The 6,000-nt window shown below is 39.6% G+C and overlaps 1 protein-coding gene across 1 annotated transcript in view; it reads left to right on the top strand.

Moving 5' to 3' along the window:
• Nucleotides 1-498: 498 nt before the first annotated feature.
• hs3st1l1 (heparan sulfate (glucosamine) 3-O-sulfotransferase 1-like1) overlaps nt 499-6,000 on the top strand; it is a 29,343-nt gene continuing 23,841 nt past the window's right edge. The window contains exon 1 of the mRNA XM_084735747.1: nt 499-842. The gene's annotated coding sequence lies outside the window, so the exon portion shown is untranslated. The remainder of the gene's footprint in view (nt 843-6,000) is intronic.

The following is a 6,000-nucleotide window of genomic DNA, read 5'->3' as shown; positions in this document are numbered from 1 at the left end:
CAGTATTACAATAACTCTGTGCAAAATACTTTTACCTAGTAGATCTGGTCTAGATGTTGTTTTTAAATGGGGAAGAAGCAGATCTGTAATTTTACTTTATAGTTTACACTACAGTTCTGTCATGATGTGCTTGTTTTGTCTATTTTGATAGAAAGTATCAGCATGGCTTGTGTGCTGTAGCTATAATAACATGAATATTCGGTCATATATAATATTACTGTCAGCTTAATGTCATTGTTTGTTTCACATGGATTTTTGAGTTATAATATTAGATTTTGTCTGAAGCTGTTATCACTTCGCCACAGATGCACATGCGCTTAAACACAAGTATAATACTCAAACAAGTATGAGTGTCAGTGTAAGTAGCCTTGCCCGCTGGAAGCAGATGATTAGATAGGGATTAGTGTGTTAAAGTGTGAACTGCAGCTCTATAAGGCTGTGGATTGCAGAGTATCAGTGAGGAGAGCACCTTGCCCTGATCATCTGACGGCAGACGGCTCCTCCCCGCTCCCTCCAGTCTGCTACGCAAAGCAGCGGCTCGGGCACAACTCTACCCGCGTTTCTGTAAACAGACACAGGCTCGTCTGCGTGAGCCGGACACGGAGTCGAGTTATCCACTTTGAATAAACAACAAGGACTCCGTTCCCTCCTGGTGTCTGCTTTCAAATGAATCAGTGATGAGAGTGGCCGAGAGGAGAGACGGACGCTTTTCTTCTATGTGGACCGGCAGTGCGCAAAAGTGCGCTCCGTGGCTCAGCATCATCCTCCTCCTCCTCCTCAGCTCCTGAGATCAACCCAAACCCAGGAGGCGCGCTGAGATCCTCACCGAACCCCCGAGCGAGGTAACCGGATTTTCTCTAAAGATTTCCTCTACTTTCTGTCCGTCTGTGTGAAATACAAAAGCTCCTGGACTGCTCTCTCTCACACACGCTTTTCATGCAAGACTTGAATCTCCAGCCTCTGACAAAGGGATGTTTTATGCTTTTGAATTCACGGGCGATTAATTTATCAATTATTAAACTAGAATAAATCCAGCATCGCCTTGCTGCCAGCTGAATCTCTGACATTTTGAAACATGATCATTCATTCATGTGAAATGAGTGCCTTGTCTTTTCCCTGCGATTCACATTTAAATCCTCTGTAACAGAGTATTGATCAAACTAATTAAAGCGCTATATCCAGTAAATTAGCCTTATAAGCTCTCAAGAGAACCATCTCCAGTAGATCCTATGGACTATGCAATATACAATCAACTTAACATCAATGCTTGCAATGCATTAAAAGTTTTGGATGAAATATATTAAGTTTGTTTAAAATCCAAATAACAAGGAAGCTCAAGTAGACAAATCATGTAAGTTCTACTTTTTAGACTTGCCCATTAAAAGCTGAAAGCTTTCACACTGTATCTGGGTGTTAAAATCAAGTCAAAGGGCAGACATGTGCAAGTAATGGTAACTGCCACTTCCCTGTTCTTGCTGAAATGTAGCCTTGATCACAGCTCCTGTATCTGATATCAGACCTACCTACTGAAATTCCAGCAGCCATGTATTAGCGTCACAGATGCAAATTGCCACAGACTGTGCAATTCACCTTTAATTATGAGCATGTGGGTGTTGGCTTGTGTGAGCCTGTGCTTCTAGCTGCAGGATTTCTCAAAGGCATTGCTCGGTGTTTGACTGGAATAAGTTCTCTGATGAAATTCAAATGAAACATACTGTTTTTCAGCAGCAGCCAGTTAACGTTCTCACAATCATACTGTATGGGTGCAGACTGTTCATTGCACTTTGAGGTGCTACAGTGTATGCTTTCTTTAATCGGTGCTCAGCAGGCTTTAGGGCAGATTGTGAATTTACTTGAGTATATCCCTTTTTCATTCCTACTGGATATTCAAGATATCAAAAATTGGAAAAAGAAATTAGAGATCTGTGCTAAACATGAATTAAATGTAAGTAAAATGCATTTTATTTAAAAAAAAAAACGTTAAAAGTGCTAAAAAATAATAAATGCAACACATTTAATGTAAATAATTCATAACTGAAAGGAAGAATTAAACTGAAAAGTAGGATACAGATAGACAACAGAGGGCAAAAGGTCAATATGAGAGAGGGGTCGCCCTCGTTATTTTCATACCCGACTAATCAACATGAATGGGGCGACTGTTTATCTGTATCTAAACTGGGACACATAGTTTGTTTGCATTCACTGGCCCTGGAAACAAATGTGTGAGTAAAGGTGAAGTTGGATGAAAGGCAGTGGGGCTGGATGCTGCGTGGGATTTTCCTGACAGTAAGTGTTTATGACTGTGGTTGTAAAGACGATAGCGGTCCAGGGAGGTGTTATGATTTCTAAATCCCCACAGAAAAGTCAAGGTGTCTCAATGATGTATGGCTGGACAAATACATGGGCTCAGTGGATGTTACAGCTTAATGTCAGGAGAGTTTCATGTGGGAAAGACAGAAGGAGGAGGAGGAGGTGGGGAGAGAAAATGTTCCTTGTGTACAATTTCCTGTTATTATGTTTTGTTTGATGGAGTTTATCCAGTTGGCTCCACTTGAGCAAATTGGGGGGAGAGAAACAAAACAAAAGTGCATTTTCATCTCATCAAGTTTTTTTTTTTTTTTCCAATCGAAAGCAATAGAAAATAACAAGAGAATAAAATTAATATTTGATGAGGTTATGTTTGGTGAATTAAAGGATGAAAAGTATTAGCAGAGGCATACATGGATATTTGTTCAAAATGTAAATGAACTCCAGAGTTTTTCTCTTTTTGTGGTTGGTGGGTTGCTTGATTCTCCCTCAAGAGATAAGTGAGCTTTTATGAAAGAACCAGAGTTTTGTGCTGTAAAATGTGCTTGATGCTATCTCAAGGCCTTCATTTGTGTGTTAAAGGCCCACTGAAATTAAAATAAATTTTTGCTGAGAAATTAGAATATTTAGCCTTGGTGTTTGTTTTGACGTGTGTATATTTGATCAAAATTGTAACTGGCAAAGTAAAATGAATTTTTTTACATTTAATTTATTTTTTTTTACACCAGACCAGTAGCACCCCCTACATTTGTGTTATTTGGGTGGAATGAGGTTTGGTTTCAGCTGACAATGTCGGCGTTGTAATTTGATTGATGAAACGTGTGTAGGCAGGCACCAGAAATAGTTTGTAATATCATGGTAAAAGGCTCGCTGCGGTGTTCAGTGTTACTGATGGTACCCGGTGTTCGGGCATACATTGATTACATTACATGCCCACTGCCCCCACTGTCTCAGCAGGTCATCAATAGGTAGTCAAATGATGGATGCTACAATTATAAACTGAAAGTGTCTGCTCTGTACAGCAGCAGCAGAGTCGCACTGCAAGTGAGAAGTCAAACTTAAAGTTACCTAAAAAAAGGGAGTAATCACAATCTGACATTTACACAAGGGCATTTACATGAAGCCCCAGCATCGCAGGGTGCAGGCAGACATACAAGTGAGCGTTCTGTTGTTCATTACATTACCATGAAGGCGTTAGCTGGTGCTAATTTGTCTAAACTGGAGCCTAGCATTGACAAGGAGCAAACATTACAACAGATGTGTACTTAAACACACTACACAGAATTTTTAACTGGTTGTAACACAGTCTCAGTTTAATACTGATGCCTCTATGTGACCTATATAAACAAATAGACCATCAGCATGATTTCTATTTAGTTATTCTTAATGCTTGCCACCAGGTTGGATTTACCTTGAGATCAGGAAAAGCTACATTACCAGGTTAAAAGAAGCAGGAGGAGATTTTTATTTCCATAATTTTACTTTTGATGTTATATTTTGTGGTTATGGTGTTAAAGACACGGCCACTTTTGTCCACAGGGGAAAATCTACACAATATGAAAATTCCTTGTAGTTGCTTTAATGTTAAAGTTTCTGTATACGTCATCTGTGGATGGCAGCTACAATTGTTCAGTTGTAGTTGGTCAGTTTTGATGGACCTGATGACAGGAAACTTAAAGCTACTACAAGAAGTTTTTAACTGATTATAAACGGTATCAATTTAATATTGATGTCTCCCACATAAGCAAACAAGACCACTGATGAGAAGATCGGCTATTTTAGAACAGTTCTTCTTAATGCCTGCCATCTGGTCAGATTCTCCTTGAAATCAGATGAAACAAGCCCGTGTTTACGTTTTCCCAAGCAAAGACAGTGAGTAATACGTTAGGCAGTTAAAAAAGAAGCAGGAGTAGATTTTTATTTCAGTAATTTTATTTTTGACATTATATTTTGTGGTTATGTCAGTGGAAACACCACCAGTTCTGTCTACAAGGGCCTCCAAAATTCATGCAATATGAAAGTTCTTTGTAGTAGCTTTAATAATGAATCAACTGTCTCTAAGTAAGTTGTTCAAAGTACCAACTTTCTAAGCATTCATTTTGTTCAAAGTGAGGGGGAAATCTAAAGCTAAATCTAAGTGAGCTCTAGTATTAAAATCTAACGCTAAAGATCAAAGTAAGTTCTCTAACCCTACTGATATTGACCGTCATTGACAAAAATCTTTTTGTGTAAAATGTCTTGTCTTGTCTTGGTGTTATTATGGAGAAATTGCCTTATTGTGACATCCCTTAAACATGTATGCTTAATCAATTCTCCAGTCAGTATCTTGACCAAGGTGCAGGCTTAGGACAGAAGCTGGTTCCCGGGTGCTGCACAGCAACTGCCCTCTGCTCCTGGTACTAGAATAGGTTCAAGGCAGAGACTGAATCAGACTTTATTATTGTACTTTTTATGGTTGTATATGTCACAATAAAGTTGACCTTTAAATTCCAACAAACACACAGGCAGTTAACCAGCTACTGTTGTTGTTAGCTGTATGTTTCTCCATGACTCCACATGTTAGTCACGTGACATGATTTACTGTGAGTTTTTCCTGATGATTCAGAAGTCATTCACTTTAGCTTTTTCCACCATTATATCTTAAAAAAAAAAAAGGTAAGGGTAGCTAGCTAAAAATTCTAATTGTCATATATTGGGTAATATTTAAAGATCCAAAATAAAATATAGACTGATATAACCGTGCTAGGCCAGTATATATATCACATTATAGTTTATATTTCCTTTAAATTTAAAATTTAACTTTAGTCACTATTCCCTCATTTGCTGACTATGGGACAATGCAAAGGAGTGGCTTCATCTTGTTACCATAGCGACCGGGTTGAAAAGACCAGGTATCATTATTTCCCTGTTAAATAGAAGTTGTCAGCTGTCATGTGCTTGATGATTGACTTTGATCTGAGCTAATGATGGCTGTGTTCATCTCAGAGCTGCAGGACGTATTCGTTATGCTGCTGAGCAGAATGTGTGCACAGTTTCAAAAGTGATCCGTTTGACCTGGAGGATTCTCAGTTCTGCTGGCTTCATGATTTTGGATATTTACACCGCTATGATTAGGTTACCCGAGTACAATCACTCATCCAGCATTGTGATGGTAATGTCATACAGAGGCTAATTTTTGTGTGCGCCTGTAGAGTTGGCTGGATCTCCTGTCTGCCTCCCCCGTGGACTGATTACTGATCAGACTAGCATTTCATATCAGCCTTGCGGGGGGAAATTAGAGGATTAGCAACAACTTCATGCTTATTCCCCTACGTATCTTCCAGGCCTCCAAATCCTGTGCAAGCCATTGTTATTTTAAGTAGCTTGGCAATTGAGCGTGGAAGCAAGCTCTAATTCTCCCAAGTCTTCGGAGATGCGGAGCGGCAGAAAGCTCGCGTTTTGGAGCTACCTCCTCTACTATTCATGTTCTTTCATGATGTGAAAGTGAGCAACTGAGAGAGGGCCGTGAAGCTGGCTGCCAGGACCTCTTCACTCCAAGCCTTGGTTCATACATAATAGATAAGTCACTGTAACTTACAGTACAGGGGCATAACTAGGCTAATGCCCAGATTTGCATATTTGTGCCGAATTCCATAATTCATGAGGGTGCAGCAGGCAGCGATCCATGGTGCAAAGAGCCACCTTGGTCCATAC

This window comes from Lutjanus erythropterus, chromosome 14 (genome assembly GCF_056507025.1).
Source record: "Lutjanus erythropterus isolate fLutEry1 chromosome 14, fLutEry1.hap2, whole genome shotgun sequence".
NCBI lineage: Eukaryota > Metazoa > Chordata > Actinopteri > Lutjaniformes > Lutjanidae > Lutjanus > Lutjanus erythropterus.
Note: the sequence above shows the minus strand (reverse complement) of the source record. Positions and strands in the feature narration are given on the sequence as shown.